The following is a 19,668-nucleotide window of genomic DNA, read 5'->3' as shown; positions in this document are numbered from 1 at the left end:
GACCCACATAGTAAGCAAATGGGTAAGACAAATTTGCCAGTGTATTTCAGTGTTTTTACCTTTTTTTGTCGAGCCACCTGACGCGCTATGCATGTAGAATGAAAACAAAGCAATGCTGGCTGGCGGAAGTACGTCATTTATTACACAAGAATAACGGTCACCTCTCCACCTAACCTCACACAGCCCAGTGGGCCCACCCACCTTGAACAACAGCAAATCTAGCGCAGTGTTGCTGCTTTACACACAATTGCACTTTTCAGCTGCCTTCTCAAACAATAAAACACTAATCTTTTTAGACACCATTTATTTAATTCGGATTAGCAGGGACATTTTCTGTGGAGCTAATATATATATATATATATATATATATATATATATTAGGGTGCCCAAGGGCCCCTGCCCAAAGTGCCCATATGGTAGATCCGGCCCTGTTCTCAATAATACAACCCGAATCACGACTGACTTCATATCTATTATTTTGGCGGGGCTTATATAAATGTTCTACCTACCGCGGAGCTCCGACAGTACATGAAAATATAAAATGTGCGTTTTAATAGTATTAACTTGGCTGGTTGAATGTAATCGGGGAAATAACCCAAAACCCAACGAAATGGAGGTGTGACATATCCCGACATTTTCAACTACCTATAGTGGATTCTCCAAAGTTAGTATTAATAATTAGTCTTATAAAATATCCTAGAAAATAAAACACAAAACCCCCAGACCACAAACAATCCAGTGAATGTTCAAAGTTCAGGTTGTTTGGGTGTAACTACTGAGGTCATGAAACCTAAAAGAAAAACGTAAAAAATAACAACAACAATCAATGGAAATGAATGTCATGAGAGCTTTAAAAACAGCTGTGTGAACTGAGCGGTGCAACTATGGAACATCCAGACCCCCAGGAACGCACCAAAGCGGCCTGTTCCGGCGAGCCTTCCCGCGTCCGAAACGGTCGAGAAATGACAGTTACCGTATTGCAGCTTTGCGTGGTCGGACAAAGGGACACGGATACATAGGGACACACATAGCTGCGTAATGGAGAGTAGGCACCGCTCAAAAATGCATTCGTACATTGTTTCCATAACCGATATTAAATGAGTAAAATAATTGTGGTAGTGCCTCCCATTTGACGTGTAATAAAACACAAGACTACATTCAAATCAAATATCAAAACGGTAACATTCTATAAAAACAGCTAAATAATTAGCAATACACGAATGTAATGGCAATGTCAATTTGAAGTCTAGCAAAAACATAATAAAGCCAACATAACTGGTTTGTTAATAACACATTTTAAGGGTTTAAAATAAGAACACAAAAGAGCAGGAGAATGGAGGCCTCTATTGACACGATTGATTGATTGATTGAATAGTTTATTAGAAAAAAATAAATGTAAAAACAGCAACAGAGTCAAACACTTATTCCAAAAGGGATAGCACTAAACAAAATGTCCTTGCAGTCTTGTTTCCACTTAGGCCCTATGCAATCAATTCATAGGCATGAAGAATAACAAAAATCAAACTCATGTGATCATCATACATCACATTTTGGCGTCTTCACTTTTCTACCATTCAAATCATCGATATGGGGTGATCATCAATATCATCCATAATAACAAAAAAAAACAATATCATTCCAGGAACACTGTATGTACAGAGTGGAGAAAGAAGGAAGGGGGTGATCACTTGTTTAATGGAGATGTGACCATTTCCTCTCCCATGGTCCTGCTGAGAGGTGGATTTTCAGGCCAATTAAAAAAAATGTATTTGATCTGCATTTTTTGAGGGAGGGGGCATGCCTGGGTGGCCGTGCTGTAGAAGGAGAATTTACCCATTTGTTTTGAAATATAGGAGCGGAATAACAATATTTTCCTTGTCCATCGACCTTTGAACCTCCCTACGAACATACTGTACAGCTGTTTAATTTGATCCAGTGTGCTCATTCAGAGTGGAAACTTTATTTATTTTTTACCTCATGGTGGGAATGCAACGGTGTCTTAGCAAGTGACCCGAGTTATTTCAACTTTTGTCACACTATTTACAGTGGACATGTTTAATTTTGTCCTGTGAGAACAGTGGACACAAAGGTGTTTCTTCAGATTACTTGACTGATTGAAACTCTTGTTACAATGTTTACATTGGAAAGGTTTTTCTCCAGTGTGGACACGCTGGTGTATATTCAGGTTACCTGACTCATTGAAACTCTTGTTACAATGTTTACATTGGAAAGGTTTTTCTCCTGTGTGGACACGCTGGTGTCTCTTCAGGGAACTTGATACATTGAAACTCTTGTTACAATGTTTACATTGGAAAGGTTTTTCTCCTGTGTGGACACGCTGGTGTCTCTTCAGGGAACTTGATACACTGAAACTCTTGTTACAATGTTTACATTGGAAAGGTTGTTCTCCTGTGTGGACACGGATGTGTAACTTCAAAGACTTTGATACATTGAAACTCTTGTTACAATGTTTACATTGGAAAGGTTTTTCTCCAGTGTGGACACGCTGGTGTATATTCAGGTTACCTGACTCATTTAAACTCTTGTTACAATGTTTACAGTGGAAAGGTTTTTCTCCAGTGTGGACACGGAGGTGTGTCTTCAGGGAACCTGACTCTTTAAAACTCTTGCTACAATGTTTACATTGGAAAGGTTTTTCTCCTGTGTGGACACTCTGGTGTCTCTTCAGGTTACCTGACCGACTGAAACTCTTGTCACAATGGTTACAGTGTAAAGGCTTTTCTCCAGTGTGGACACTCTGGTGTCTCTTCAGGTGAGATGAAAATCTGAAACTCTTGTCACAATGTTCACAGTGAAAAGGTTTTTCTCCAGTGTGGATATGCTGGTGCTTCGTCAGGGAACGTGAGTCACTGAAACTCTTGTCAGTCTGTTCGTCATCATCGCCTTCACTGGTCTCCTCCCAATCATCACTGTCTTCAGTGACTTCAGTGTCAGATTCAAGTTCAACTTCAATTTCAGAGCAGTGGGAAGATATGTCTTCTTCATCATCATCATCATCATCATCATCGTCTTCTTCACCTTTCACTGCTAATGTCAATGTTGTCCAAACAGGCTCATCTGGTCTTTGAAGTTTTTGTTCTTCTTTAAGCTCCTCCTGCTCCTCTTGTTCATCATTAATGTGTGGAGGCTCTGGTTCCTCCTGGAGCAGACTGGGGCTCGTCTCCTGTTTAGGGGAAACCTCCTCTTTACACACAACCATGTGCAGGATGTCTAGGAGCAAAAACAACATGATGGTCAACACTGGATTCCTAAAATGTAAATCCATTCTTCTTGTACAAAATGACCTATTAACTACTAAGATAAGATTGACTAAACCGTTACTAACTACAGGTTATTACTGTTATTACTTATTACAAGATTTTAGCTAAATAAAACACATTTGTCACACTTTTATCGAGGTTAGTCCAACCTGTGAAGAATGCAACGCAGCTGAACGGTCAAGGTTGATTGATTGATTAAAAACTTTATTGGCAGAAATGTAACAGAAATGTAATCAGTACGGGGTACAGTCAAACAGGTCCTGGGTATTCAATTCATAATCATGACATGAAAAATAACAACAAAAATCAAATCATCATAAAAGGTAAAAATACCAAAAATATGTACAAGTACATTAACAAAGAAGGGGTTAAAACAGGGGTGTCAAACTGGCGATCCGCGGGCCGCATGCGGCCCACCGACAGGTCCAAAGCGGCCCGCGACGAGTCCACGACACGAAAAGTGAATTACCACTACCTCTAAGCCAGTGCAAGGCTTGCTTCTGCGCAAGCTTCTCCCCCACCCCTCCCGAGCGTCTTAATTGCTGCAGCTGTGAACAATGCCCAGTTAAGTACCAAGAATTTGTGGAATGCAGCCCTCTCTCGCTCTCCCTGGTTTTAGCGTAGCGCATGCACCGTCATTGATTGAAAAAAAAAAAAACATTCTCTCTCTCTCTCTCTTTCATTTCTCTCTCTCTCTCTCTCTCTCTCTCTCTCTTTCATTTCTCTCTCTCTCTCTCTCTCTCTGGTTTGAGCGTAGCGCAGTCAATGATTGAAAAAAAAAAGAGAAGCAGCAGACAGTTGTTGTCGTGAAATTATTGTAAAAGCAGCAGTCTCTCTGCTGCTCAAAAAATTGCTGCCGCATCAAAGCCGTATTCCATAGGGGAATTTATCAGAGAGTGCATGCTGGCCATCGACAATATTTTGTCTAATAAAGACATCGGACATGGCCTGCCACACAGAGGTATGAAGGCTGAGCAGAGGAGCTGTGTTGAGACGTTTTCTTTCTGTTACATGCAGAAATCGGACAATTCATGAAGGATAAAGGGAAACCACTTGTGCAGTTGGATGACCCAGACTGGGTTCATGATCTTGCATTTTTGGTGGATATAACAGACAACATGCAAACGCAGCATTGCTGCCTTTCAAACGAAATTAAGTGGCAGAAGCAACTGTCACAAAACGTCCCGATTAATTTCCGAGACCGATCCCAGCCAGCACGCCTATGTGGGTCCCATATGGTTCAGAGGTGGGCTCCCTTATGGGTGCCAGGTGGGCTAACTATATGCAACCTATATGGAACTGGGAGTTTTTATGTGGGACCTGGGCTTGCCCATTTGGGTTTTAAGTGGGTTCTACCTGGGCCCTGGGTGGGCCCCAACTGGGCGTTTTTATGTGGGACCTGGGCTTGCCCATGTGAGTTTTAAGTCGGTTCTACCTGGGCCCTAGGTGGGCCCCAAGTGGGCGTTTTTATGTGGGACCTGGGCTTGCCCATGTGGGGTTTAAGTGGGTTCTACCTGGGTCCTAGGTGGGCCCCAAGTGGGCGTTTTTATGTGGGACCTGGGCTTGCCCATGTGGGTTTTAAGTGGGTTCTACCTGGGTCCTAGGTGGGCCCAATGTGGAAAATTTCTGTGGGGCTTACATGGGTCCCATATGGTTTAGAGGTGGGCTGTGTGTGTGTGTGTGTGTGTATGTGTATATATATATATATATATATATGTATATATATGTATGTATGTGTGTCACACACGCACACACACACACACACACACACACACACATATGTGGTTATAGCAGTGACTGAGGCAGCGTGAGCACGCGTTGTGCCCACATCAAGTGACCTTTTGACCAATGTGGCCCTCACCCCAAGTTGAGTTCGACAGGCCTGGGTTAAAAGGAGGTGGGGGTCACTAGACTAAGGGGGGTGGGGGGGGGATTTTCAGGCCTGTTTTAAAGGACGCCAGGGATTTGCATTTTTTGAGGGAGGGAGTCAGGGCATTCCACACTTGGGTGGCAGTGCTGTAGAAGGAGAATTTGCCCATGTTTGTTTTGAAAGTGGGTGGTACCAGATCATTGTTCTCGCTACCTCTTGTATTGTGGCTGTGGGAGTCACTCACTTTTTTTTTTAGGTAGTTTGTTAGGTATGCGGTTACAAAGTAACCTGACTCCGCCAGATTGCGGCAGTATTGAGTTCACCAGTTCCCTCCTCCTGCCTGCATCTGGGATCTCTCAAGCAGAAACGATGAACCCGGAAGCAGCGGGACAAACATTTGATATCTCCATAATCATTTCGACTTGTAGTCTTGTTAGGTTGTGTTTACATTTGCGCTGTGGCAGCGCTTCAATATGTCATAAGTCTCGCGTTGATCCCGCCTCTAGCGGCCTCATACAGCCCCATATCGCTCCGGCCAGAATTGGACCGTAGTACATCATCTCTGCCTGAGAGTTCCCAGACTCTCCCTGCTGGCAGAATGCAAATGTTGTCCAGCAGAGGGAGTGGTTTCACCAGGCTAGGTACAAAGGGCATAGAGGGCAAAGCTGCATTTACAATTTTAAATGTCAATCCCAATTTCAATTGCTTAACTCTGTTTTCTATCCGGAGCCACCCTAGACTATCAAAATGTGTTGCAAAAAGATGGGTCATGGGCCCCAGACCGAGGAGTAGTCAAATGAGTTTGTTTTGGTAGGTTTGTAGCTTGGTCTCTAGTGTCATAGGGATGTTTGAGAACCAAGAGGTGCAAGCATAGTCAAAGTAGGGCTGAATTAGGGCTCCCACTAGAGTCTTGAGAGCACTTTTGTTGACAAACAAGGACATTCTGCCCAGTAATCTTGTTCTTTGGTTTACTTTTTTGATTACCCTCGTTACCACCTGTCCGTTTGTTGTCAAGAATACAGCAAAGACATGTAATCTCTTCTTTGCTGGAGATTAGTATGTCGTCAACTCTGACCTTGAAATCATTTCCATTTACTTTACTGAGAGCATGTTTGGACCCAAAAATAATGGATTCTGTTTTTCTGAGATGTAGTGAGAGTTTATCGGTAAGCCAAGTCTGTTTTTTGGTGAGTTCTGAACTGAGAGCCTCCTCAACCTGCATTTTGTCCTCCCCCGAGATCAGGAGTGCTGAGTCGTCAGCAAATAGTAACAATTTGCAGTTACAGGCAGCATTCATGTCGTTAATGTAAAGTAGGAACAGCAACGTCTCTAGAATGCTTCCTTGGGGAACGCCACAGTTCACTGGGAGGGGAGAGGACATGGTTCCTTTGATGTCAACCAATTGTTCTCTTCCCTCCAGGTAGGATTTCTTCCAGTTTAATGATGCAAAACCGACCGCCTTCAGCTTGTCTAGCAGAATTGAATGATTAACAGTGTTGAACGCCTTTTGGAGGTCCAGCATGACCATGCCACAGTATTTGCCCGAGTCCTAACGTCCCACGTTTAATGTAGTCGTTCAAATACAGTAGGCATGTGTCAGTGGAGTGGCATGTTCTGAAGCTAGATTGGAATTCAACAGCAGTTTACGCTTGTCTAGGTAGCTGCTGATTTGTTCGTGAATTCATCTCTCTATAACCTTTGAGGTGGAACAAAGGATGGAAACGGGGCGGTAGTTGCCAGGTTCTTGTTTGTTTCCTTTTTTGTACAGAGGCATTACTCGCTTCACTTTTAAATCCTGTGGTACGTGACACTGACTGATGGATACATTTGTGATGTGGGCTACTATTGGAGTAATAGAGGCTGCCGCATCTCTGAGGAATCTGGTGGGGACGTTGTCATGGCCGTTGGCTTTGTTAGGCTGAAGGGCGATGAGTTTTTTTAGTACAGCATCAGTTTTCACAGGTTTAAATGAGAATGCATCATTTTTAGCTCCTAATTTCTCAACCGTAAAGACCTGAATGCAGGGGAAGTTTGCTCACAAACTGGGTGGCAATGGTGGTGAAGAAACTGTGAAAACAGTTTGCCACCACCAGTTTGGCTGTGATAAGCGAGCCACTTGAACGTTTGTAGATTTGGTTTGCAGTTTGTTGCTGCAGCCTAATTTGTTTAGGGCCTCCCAGAGTTTTTCTGGGTGCTTTTTATTTGCTTCAATGTTTACATTTATGAAGTTGCTTTTTGCTTTTGAGATCGAATTGTTTACTACATTGTGTAGTTTTCTGAATTCTTCAAGTAGCTGCTCATTTATGCCTCTGTTGTACTCATTTCTAAGAACAAGCCCAGGTGTCCTCAACTGAGGTGCCGTTTTGAACATCTGACCAGTCCATCTTCTCAAGAGCTGCTGTGGCAGCTTCACTGGAGTAGCTTTTCATAGATCTGCATTTGATTGTTGTGTGACATTCAACTACAGATCTATGCATTGTACGAGTGCAGAACATGATATTGTGATCACATAAGCTGCACTTGATTTGAAACTTTTTGAGATTCTGGCCTGGTCAGACATCAAAATTAGGTCTATGATGGATTGGGAAGCAGGCCTTGCTGGTAAGGCTATGCAAGATGCAAAATTTGTTGAATGATTTGAAAATGTGAGTGTCTTTCCGGAGAACACTGGTATTAAAATCACCCAACAAAATCAGTACCAGTCCTGTTTGTGTAACACAATGAAGATCAACGTTTTGTTCTCCAACTCCATAGTTGTTGAAAAGAATGATGCAGGTAGCTGATGACTGCCTTGCTGCCCTTTCCTGATGCCATGCCTTCATCAATCAGGTAATTAACTTGCTTTGTCAACCCTTCACAATACCGAAAAGGCCACACTTCCGAGAAAAAACAGTGGGCTGACCTGAAGAGCCGAAGATGAGTAGTGCACCTGAAAGGGGATAAAAAAAGAAGAAACAAGAATTCATACATTATGAATTAACCACCTGCTGGACGCAAAGCCAACCTCAGACTGCCAAGGGCCCCCGAGGCGATTAGAGGGTGAACACACAGGACGGATATCCTGTTGTGGGCGTCCATCGTAATGCTAAATAAATAGCGTCAATGCGAGCTAAAATATAGCCATCCTTGCTCTAGAAAGCGCCAATGTTTCCATCTAGACCAGGGTTCCTCAATTAATTTTCCTCAAGGGCCATATTTTGACTAGGGAACCAGGCTGGGGGCCGAGTCCGCACGCGCGAAAAATTGGGTTTTTTATTTTTTCATTCATTAATTAAAAATTGTTCTCAACCAGTGGTTCGGGGACCACCAGTGGTCCTTGAGGGGGTGCCCAGTTTGACATGAATAGGCTACTGACCCCCATTTAATGCCATTTATATCTGGGACACCCCCCCAAAACAAAACAAAAACTTTTTTTTTAATTCTTCCATGGGCCACAAGGGGGCGCTCCGCGGGCCGCCTATTGGGGAACCCTGATCTAGACCACCGGTTAATCAGCAAAGACCTCCGAACATCGCGCGTTTTATGCAAACCACTGAGAGCTCAGTAGATTTCGAGTTATTCAGCTTTTAGTCAGCCTGTATAATGGGATGCGGGCGGGGGCGAGGTTGCGCAACCCGGTCTAGGATCGCTAAAGAAGGAAAGGCCAAGCCAAAATAATAATGAAAAAATAGAAATCAGCGATCCGGTTTGATAGCAATAATACAGCTTATCTGACGGATCAATCCGCCAGGAGCGGAAGGTAGTTAGATTCCTTATGGCGGAGCGTTACGTCACAAGCAGTTAATTACCAGCTGCTGCCGTATATCTCCAGAATTGTGTAATGAAATGTAAATATCTGGGTCTATCTGTATTTAATCTGTGTGGAAAGAACACCAGGATGCGTCCAGAGAGAGAGAGAGATCGCGCAAATTTCCACAGCACAGCATAGGGACATTACATTCTCCTCAGACATATTCATATATCTTGGTAAAGAGTGTATAAAGTAACCAAAACTGAGTAGCCTACATGTCCATCTCCAAGGCTCAAATCTCATGTGAAAAAATACAATTATGTGTATGGCATCAATGTAAAATGTGCATAGCCTATAAGCATGTGACGGTATTCGGTTCAACCGGTACGATTCGGTTTCAACTAGTAAACAGTTTTAATGTATTTAAACCGACCGAACAGTTTGTTTTTGTTTACCGACGGAAGCGGTCGCAACACTCGCCGCGGTGCTCAAGCTTGACTGCTGGTGCTGTAGCCTGCAGAGCGGAGGCCAGCACACACACGAGGACCCCCTTTCCACCGGGAACCGGTTGAGTTATTTTTGGTTCTTAGTCCATGAGCCAGAGCTCCAAAATTGGTGGGAAAAACTAGACCTATATTAAATTGTTTATAGGATGATCAATACAAGTAAATTAATACATGATAACCCTTCCACAGTAGTAGCTTTTCGTATTAGTGATTATTTTGCATATTTTCTTACCTATTGCCTTATTTGCATATTTATAAATGTAAAATGAGTAATACAATAAATCATTGTCTTTGTGTAAGTACTCAATTGGACACACACACACACACACACACACACACACACACACACACACACACACACACACACACACACACACACACACACACACACACACACACACACACACACACACACACAACGTATACGACGTATCAATAGCATCTAGATTAGACTGTAACTCACCCATAGAGAAAGAGAAATGTAGCACGGCAGACCAGAACCGTGTTCACCATGTACGTTGTGGATCGGTTTGATTTTTCGCTTTCCGTTGACTTGCGTTGTGGACTGTGTCAATTCGGAGTCATTCATGCACGTCTTTATAATGCCCATGAGAACCATGTCTTTCTGATCCTTCGACAATTAAGGCTGCCATTTCCATCCTTGTATCACAGATCATGTCTGGGTCCAATTTTTGACTGCAAGACAAAGGCTGGTGTTCTGAATTCTCCTTTCGTCTTTCTTGGCATCTGCAATTAAAGTTAAGTATCTTCTCAAGTTCTACTGGTCGATCGTGTCCGCTGCAACAGTATCAACTTCTGGTAACTGTAACAGCGGTGCGATGCCTACATCCACCCCTCCGGGAGCAGCAGTTCCACCAGTCTCCTTGTCCTGATCATCCTCGTTGTCAGAACACACACACTGGTGTTGACTTGATCAAAACTATGTCGTCATCATCCTCCGACAGACACTCAGGGCCAATGTTCCCTCTATTTATTTTTCCGGTCTGAGCAAACACTCAAACCTCCTGAGCAGACATCAGCAACTACTGAGCAAACATACATCAACTTGACACCTACTATCCAAACGTTAGATAATGCGAAGTGAGCGCCCCTCACTTCACACAGGTGTGATTTTTTTCTTTTTCCCAAATGGATTTTGGTATACGAGTGAATCAATGAATAGTTACATAACGTTACACATACACACTACAAGTTACAACATTTTTATTTTATATCAAGGTGGTAGGCTAGCAATTCAGTTGGTTCTCAACCTTTTCAGGCTGTGACCCCCCAAAGTAATCATATTTGAACTGGGGACCCCCCACCCAGACAAGCAACAGAATGGTTCCACAGATACATATTGTGGAAATAGCCGATCTACAAGCTCGGTGTGAACTTGTAGGTCGGCTATTTTCACAATTGTTGACTCTTTCTTTATTATTTAATAATCTGGCCAATGTTTGACCAGATTTTATAGCATGGTTTGCTGATTACTTTTGATGCAGTAATGGTATTTTTCCTTTAGAGCCTTTGAGGTATTATAAAAGTCTTAAATTGTCACTTCACTGTCATCTGGGGTCCCCCCCACCCCCAAATCATGTGGGGACCCACAGGTTGAGAACGACTGTTATATGAATACTCAATTGTGCTTTATAAGGGGATAAAAACTTTATTGGGACACACTCATTTGAACTCCTAGTTTCTCAGATTGTCGAACGTCAGCAGCCCTTATGGCCCCTACTACGCCAGCTATGGGCTATGTAGCTCTAACCAGCTAACGCGAAGCTAACGTTAGTCCCCCTCTCGTTGTTGTTGCGCACAGCCATGCTTTTATCCACACTTCCATCCATCCGTTCGACTTTTAAATCTAAATGTGTCGAAGTCCCATACGAGTTCATTGTGGTCACTGCAATTATGATGAATAATAAAGTGTTACAATCACTATAGTCTGGTTGCCCTCCACACTAACACTGATGATCCGTGTCAACGAGACTATCTAACGGAGTCTCTCCACCGTTTAGAACGCAGGGAAGTTCGTCAGAACCGGGCCGATGTGGTCGTGGAGCCTTCCTCATCAGCATCATCCATCATCATCATCATGTAAACAAATAGGCTAACACTAGCGGCGGATTCAGACGGGCAGATGAAATGATGCGTTGTGTCATTAATTATCCATCTATGAACGTGTCTTTGCATCGTCATCGTTGCAAACGTCATGTCGCTATATTGATCAGAAAGTGCATTATTATTAGGGATGTCCCGATACCCTTTTTTCGTTTCCGATCCAACAATGTATGTGTTAGCCGATACCGATACCGATGCTTTAGCCCTGGTGATGTTCCACTTTGTATGCACACACACACACACACACACACACACACACACACACACACACACACACACACACACACACACACACACACACACACACACACACACACACACACACACACACACACACACACACACACACAATATATATGCTTATTATATTTTAATAATCTTCTCTTTATTTTAACCAACCAAGGCATCCCTTTGCACTACATTTTACTAGGGCCTTTTATACAGTACCTTTCTAAAAGACAGAGGGAACTGTTAATTGTGTACCGTCACTTTAAATGCGTAATGTATACATCATCGTACGTTGGTGTCACGCACCAAAAATAGCCAGTCTACAAGCTCACACCGCGTCTGGTTGCACTGCGTTGTGAGCTTGTAGCTCTGCCTTTTCAGCAACGATAGATTGAGAAGTTGCATGCACTGATGCACATTGGAATACGTCATGTATTATGTGAGACTATTCAATCGATCTGCGGGAGATATTATAACTAAGCTTCCTCCCCGCAAATATATATCATATGCGGGGAGGAAGCGTCAGTGAATCCTCGCTATGAGTCTGGCCGCGCCAGGCTAACAGCTGACGGCTCCCGTGTTGTTTCGACTCGGTGCAGACATGATGCAAAGGTATCGCATTTGGGTTTAATACAATGCATTATTGACAGATGCATTAAAATGTAACCAAACTTTTCCACCCGTTCCACCCACGGCGCAAGTTACCATGAGCGTCAGACCACCGTGGCCCAGTCAGTTTAGAGTTTATTTGTCCAGTCTAACTTCGAAGAGAGGGGGAGAAAGAAAAACAACAAAAGATAGTCTACTTGCATGGCAGCCCTCGTGCATGCAAATTTATGTTAGTCGCAAACTACAGCAAGCCGCCTTTGTTTTAAATTGTCCCCCATTCGCACGTCGGCAAAGGCGTTCACACCTACGGCTGGAGATTTCAATACCGGCAGCCCCGTCTCACCGTGCTGCGCGCATTACGTGATTAAATAAAATGTGGTATCGGATTGGTGCAGGGCGTACTTGCCGATATGACCAAATAAGGGCATATCGGAGGGCATTCCGATACAAGTATCGGTATCGGGACATGCCTAATTATTATTACTAGAACAGTGTTGGGGGATGATCAGTTGTGATCAATTGGCTAATAAAGGGTGAGGGTGCACAGCATTGTTATGTCAGAACATGCCAGCTCCATATATGGAGATCTAAAATTCTGAGAATCATGGTGTTATGTATTTATTTATTTGGTATGATTACAGTAAAAATCACTGATAAATACAGACCACACTGTAAATATAAGGTGAGTAACTGCCCGACACTAGGGCTTTAACTTCAGTTATTCCTTTTGGGTTGAAGTTAATTTGTTTATTTGCGTGGTTTATTTTTACCTTATTTTGAAGCTTTCTGTATGGTTTGATTTACCTTTAATTTGAAACTTCCGCTTCCTCCACTGGGATGCACTTAGCTGAGGTCTGCTAGCTTCTCACTCACACACCACTCACACAACTACACTCTGCTGAGACAGAGCGAGAGGGAGGAGCACACCAGTGTTTTACTTATGTTTTCTACACGGCAAGGTACGAAATGTTTGATTGCTTAAATGCAACGTGCACATTTGTACTAACTAGCAATGTTGCTTGTACGTCGCGGTTTTACTGAACAATTGACTGAAGTTGTGTTTTGTCTACAGTGCCTGTCACACTATGCTGTGGCCAGTTGGTGTAGCCTCCAGTACCTGTGATTGTTTGTTGATGTGGCCTGAGGCTCGAGTGGTTTAGACACACAGTTAGCATCCTCGATGAGCGGACTGAGGTACTAGTTTGGAGTTTAATTCATGATTTATTTTGGGTCTTAATTAATTGCATTGTTTTGTTTGGTACATTTGGATATTGGGCATTTTCCTTTGGTATTTATTTGTCTTATTGAAATGAATAGTTATTGTATCAGTGCTTTATAATTGACCATGAATTAACCATTTTATTGTTGATTGTATAACTGCAGTGATGAATTCAATGCACAGCTTTTATTAGTGAAACTATAAATTTGATTATGAAATTGTAACCGTATTTATTCTATATTTTTATAGTTTTCACGGTGTTGGAGAAAATAAACACACCCGTCGAGACCAGGCAACTTGTCTTTATTTCATCAATCGAGGGCGCTTACAAGGTGTAATACGTTTTGCCTAAGTCCGTTTATAGCAAGCCCTATTGAACGATAAGTAGAGAACAAAATATGGGAAAGACTTACTTTGTGGGGGGATTACAGTAGAGATTCTATTCTATTGTTTGAGTTATGTAGTTACAGTATAGCTATAGGGTTAAAATGACTTGACTGTCTGTCGGAGTGTGTGTGTTTTACATATTTTTCTGCTGTATTGGTAAAAATCAAGCTGAATTTAACTGTCAATAACTGGCGAACGGTAGATGGGTTAAATGTAATAATATTTTCTTATGAAAACAGAGAGTCTGTTCTTTCATAGGGGATATAGTATGTATGTCACTATAGGCTTTATTTGTTATGGTCCTGAACAACTCTTGTTTCATACATCATGTGTTCTCTCTCACCGTTTTTGGTGGGAGCAAGCTGAATTAAAAAGCCAATTACTTACGAACGGTAGATGGGATAAATGTGTTTTTGTTTCCTCATGAAAGCAGAGATTCAGTTCTTTAATTTGGTGTATAGTAGATATAGGATCGTTTTTTGGTTCATTTTTGTATATGCCTGTCAAAGTCTGTGACATAACATGGTGAATATCTCAGCTTTCTGTTCAAAAACAGCCCTTTTACACAAAACCAGGTGTTATATAATCAGGGGGGGCACACAACCGGTGCGCCAGTGCGCGTGTGTCAAGATGTTTTCTGCACGGTAGATCAAAGGCGGCATGCGAGGCGCATTTGCGCACCAACAGCTGAGACAGTTATGTAGAGAAATCTGACAGGCATTCAAAATGAACTCTACTCCTGTAGACTTAGAAATAAAACTAGTGTTGACTATTCATTACACATGGCTCTTATTTTGAAGAGGAAGTCAGTGCACAGGAAGTCCGTTTCAGTTGTCAACAAGGGAACTGCCCATAGATCCGAAGTCCCGTTAGTCCGAACATGCATTAAGGTTGGCGAACAAAGCTACTATTGACACTTTCCCAAAGTTATGTGCTCCTCTCATAGTGGTAGTCACTAAACCACGCAACCATAATTATTTACAATATGAAAACCATGCATCTTGAACAACACTGGGACCTGCAGCAGCAGGTGAGTAAATACTTGTATCTGTGTTGGACGTTTGTTTTGGTTTCAGTGGTTGAGCTGCTAACAAACGTCCTCCTGCTGCTTAACGACTAGCCTACAAATACACTTTCTGTGTATCTGCAAAATAACCGTACCGTATCCGGCACGACACGGCACGGCACGGCCCATGGGGCCCCCTCAAAGTCTTGGTGCCCTCCTATGCTGGATTTGTAGGGGCCCCAAAACAACCTGAAAGCTGTTAATATATGTATATATATTTTTAATTGAGGACACGTCATGGCCCATGGGGCCCCCAGAAAATCTGGGTGCCCTCCTATGTTGGATTTGTATGGGCCCCAAAACAATCTGAAAGCTGTTTATATTACCGGTATGTATATATATATAGATATTTGAATTGAGGATCATGGGGCCCCCTGAAACTTTTGGTGGCCTCCTAGTGTATGTTGGATTTGTAGGGGCCCCAAACATTCAAACATGGGACCCCATGTTTCCCACACTCTGTAAAAAAGGGAAAAAAGGCCCCCTGACAGTTTGGTGCCCCAGGCCTAGTTTGCCTATAGGGAAGCACGGCCCTGCACACACACGTCTGCCGTGGTGCCCGCAGCTCACAAATCTGTGATGTTGTGTGCTCACGCATCCACTTAGCCCTGTCCAGTTGAAACTTTATATCTCTTTAGTAGTCTTTAGTAGGCTAGATGTATTTAAGAGTTGTTGGCCATGTGTCTGTTACTATATTGTATATTCCTTCATTGAGTCAATACGGCAGCCAATGAGAAGATAAGTCGCACTAGCAACCCGAATGTAGCCTAAATAGAGAAAATAGAGTAGAAAACATAAGCTTTCTTTTGGGGTATGTGGTGTGATTCTAGCTAAAAGACAACATTTGCTGTGGGCCTTGAAAAAGTAGTCAGAATGAACCAAATCCCTTAGCACCCTCACATGCCATTATTGTGAAGGGGTCAGCATTCAATGTGTTAACATTTTCAGGAGATTAGAAAACTATACATTTTTGGACACTTCAGAGTATGACAAATCAGAAAATCCATGTATTTACGCAGAATCCGAAATGTGAAATTTCACAAGCCACCGGACTATATTATGACTATGTCCTGGTATTTTTTGCCATTATTATTGAACAGTGAAAATATGACATTGTGGCAGCCCTACACTGCCTACAGAACAGTATTAAAGAATGGAAGAGCACATGAAACTTACTGAGGTGATAGTCTTCAGGTTCCTGTTTAATAGAAACGTCCATGGCTGAGTCTGGAGAGTTCATCTTCACCTGCAGTCTGGACTCCACACACTGCTCTGAAATCAAGTGAATAAGGAAGGACTTTAATAACTGGAGACTCTGGCCCAATCCATTGCCTCCCTCAAGCCCTGAGCCCTGGACCCTCATTGACTTCCTCATTGAAATCCATACTTATATGAATATTGTAATAGTTTTAAAAGACTGTAAATATATACCTTCAATAACCCAGCAGGGAGACCCAAAAGCCGTGCTGTCTTTACCTTAAAAATGAGTGAGTAGCCCTTTAAATCTGACTGACAGTCACTGTACCATAAAAAACAGAAATACCTTAAAAAATAATTTGGAGGCAGATGAATAAAGTTCTGAGAGGAGTTTGAGGTTTTAACTGTAATTTTTAGTAGGTAATAAAGTCAATTTACATAGAGAATGTGCTACATGGTTCAGATAATAATAATAGTACAATACATCAATATAATTTAGAGTATTCAATTTGTCCAATATGGATCCGAACTGAACCTCACAGTATCTTCCAGCCATTAATAGTGAAGATGACGTCAGATTTGTTGATATAAAGTTCATTGGTTGGAGATAGTTCATATCCGCAATATCCCACGGTGGCGCTGGTTGTCGAGCGCTCATTGGACCAGCACATGGATGAGCGTGGACGCTGGCGTTGCCAGGCAACCTGTTGATAACTTTCCCTGCACTGTGAACTTTCGACAGAGAGAAACACTCCCTGACTCCCACTGAGCAGCTATCTCTTTTCTCACTAGGCATCAAGGTCAAATACATGTAGTCTCGAATCAAAATAGACCTTTCATTATGGCAAGTTTGTGGCACACACATGTAGACTGAATAAGGAGTCAACAAGATATAAGATATTAAATCGGAATGTGGCGTCAGGAAATCCATAATATAAATATGATAAAATAATAATAATAATTTTCAGTAGCCTACTTAAATATTTGTTCTAATTTTTGTTCTAATTTATGGAATTTCTTCATGACATTACTGAAACAATCTTGGATTTTGTTATTAATTCATGAAAAATGTTGCTTTTTTTGGGAATGTTTTTTGAAAATGTTTTTAAATAGTAATCATAAATAAAAATGTAGGAAACAAATAATAAAGGGACCCATACAAATGTGTCCTCGACCAACAAATGGGTCCTGGCCCAGAGTTTGGGAACCAGTGGAAAATGGTAATTTAAAAAAAAGGATAATGGGATGAGCTGCAAGTCCAACAAGGTTCTTGAATCTTGCAGTAAGAAAACAACAGACATCCATACTATAGTATCCTCTCTCTCTCTCTACTGTCCACTGCAGTAGTACAACACACTGATGTAACGTTATGGTTACATTAATAATAGTGATGATGCAACCAAACAAATATATTCCTGTTCGATTCCTGAACTGGAATCGAACCCTGATCTCCAACTCAGCAGAGCAGGCAGGCAACAAGCCACGTAGCCGAGAGAGCTAGCTGCCTAGCTCCCTTTGGAGGAGCGACTTACAATATTATTACTGCTGCTAGTATGAACTACTGGTTGATATAACAAACACGCAGATAGAGAAATACGACTCGTTTTGTTCCATGTTAAAAGATGAGTAAATATAAAAGGTACATAGAGTAAACACCACGCAGTGAATCAGTTCATCTTACCTGCTGTGCTCAGGGGTTGAGCTGCTTAACAACGCCACTGTTTTCAAAGGAAACCTTTTAGTTTTCTTTAAAGTGTCAACAGTCACACAAAGTACACATAATGGTTGTGCACATGCGCAGTCTAGGGCTGCTGCAAGAAGCGTGGACGGTGCACGTACCATAAACGGTCACTAGGGGGAGCCATGGTACAGTGTAATACAGTGGAACAGCTATAGTGTGATCTCATCAAAGTCTAACTTCAAATCATTTTAAATAGAAACTATAGAAACTATTTGATGAATCAAATCTAACAATTCAATGTCTTCAATGTACACCCACACATTATGCACATTTGTAAACTTTTTTTCTAATATGCATTTTTAATTCATATTGTGTATACATATCCATTGTTGTATTAATTATGTTGCTAAATAATTGTTTGATTTTTATGATTTATTTGTATTTGTGTTGTTAAATGAGGTGAGATTAATTAACCTTAATAAAAATCACACCCGTGTGAACTGAGTGGTGCAAATCCCCCCCCCCCCCCCTCTATGTCTCTCATTAGCAGGCAACAGTGCAATATTATCTCTGTCTCTGGCACAACAGCGCCCCTACTGGTACTCATGAGTCACACACAAACCTACATAGTCACATAGGTGAACAACACAGACATTGCTGTTCCTTGGAGTGGTTGCACCACTCAAAAAATAAAACAATAATAAGCCTATGCAGCATAGGAATTCTATTATAGCAAATATAGTACACCAATATACCCAATATATCATTTGGGCAGCAGGCTAAGCCTGGGAGTTAAATAAACTGTATGACACACAATAAAATGATTCATAACCTAACTAAACTCAAGTTTAAAATGTTTACTTATTTCTTCAGTGCACTAATTATTACAATAATTTCCAATAAATACATATGTGCAAATAATTAAATACTTTAAACAGTGAGCCAAATACCAAATGTGAATGAACCAAATAAAGTGCAAATGCTCTCTAGGTCGTCCTCAGACGAGCCCTCCATCGTCGCTTCCAGTCATCCCGGTTCTCCATACTGTGCATCTGGCCAGTTCGTTGGTACTTTGCGCTCCTGCATCGTTCTTGTGTGGATTAGCCTACTGAATTTTTGTTTGGTTAACTAAAGATGACAACAGCAAAGGTCTCTATACATCTCGTATACATCTCCGTAAAACTGTGTTTTACCAATTTTGCTTTGTGTTAAATAACACCGTAATAAACTGTCCGCCATTACCCTTTTCATGTCACGCACCCCCTGGAGAACTTGTGGTGGTGCACGCACCGCCGCACCATAGTTTGGGAAAGCCTGGTGTAGGACGTCCTTGTGATTGATGTGTTGGTTCCCAGAGCACCAGTTTGCTGGCTGGCAGTTCATGATGTCTTTGGCAGTGTCCTGCTAGTCTCATTCTCCTGGCTGTTATTTCCTGGCTCATCCTTGGTATTCCCTCATACAGTCTTGTTAGTAACATGTACACTCTCTGAACACAGCTATGGCTGTTTTTAGCCCAAGGAGTGTTTTTTGTGCAAAACTAATGCTTGGAATTGATTCAGAATCATGAATAACCCCTAGTTTGACATGTCACATGCTACTTTAAGCATTATTCAAATTTGAAATGTTTGCCTTATACAGGTTTTCAATGGTACCCCAACGTTCAACCCCTGAATTTACCATGAAGGTGAAAAACCTTGAATGATTACTATTGCAATTTCTTGTGGGTCAAATATTACTGGCCTACACCACTGATGAAGCGCCTACATCCAT

The 19,668-nt window shown here is 42.0% G+C and overlaps 1 long non-coding RNA gene across 1 annotated transcript; it reads right to left on the bottom strand.

The window, feature by feature from the left end:
• Window positions 1-1,408: 1,408 nt before the first annotated feature.
• On the bottom strand, window positions 1,409-17,946 carry LOC306927010. Its single transcript, XR_013790471.1, has 3 exons — window positions 17,899-17,946; window positions 16,197-16,292; window positions 1,409-3,231 (listed from the first exon to the last, which is right to left on the bottom strand). It is a non-coding gene; the product is annotated as an uncharacterized lncRNA (long non-coding RNA).
• Between the last annotated feature and the right edge of the window lie 1,722 nt (window positions 17,947-19,668).

Source organism: Electrona antarctica (genome assembly GCF_951216825.1).
Source record: "Electrona antarctica genome assembly, chromosome: 7".
In the NCBI taxonomy this organism is placed as follows: Eukaryota; Metazoa; Chordata; class Actinopteri; order Myctophiformes; family Myctophidae; genus Electrona; species Electrona antarctica.
This window is presented reverse-complemented; position numbering and strand designations above follow the sequence as displayed.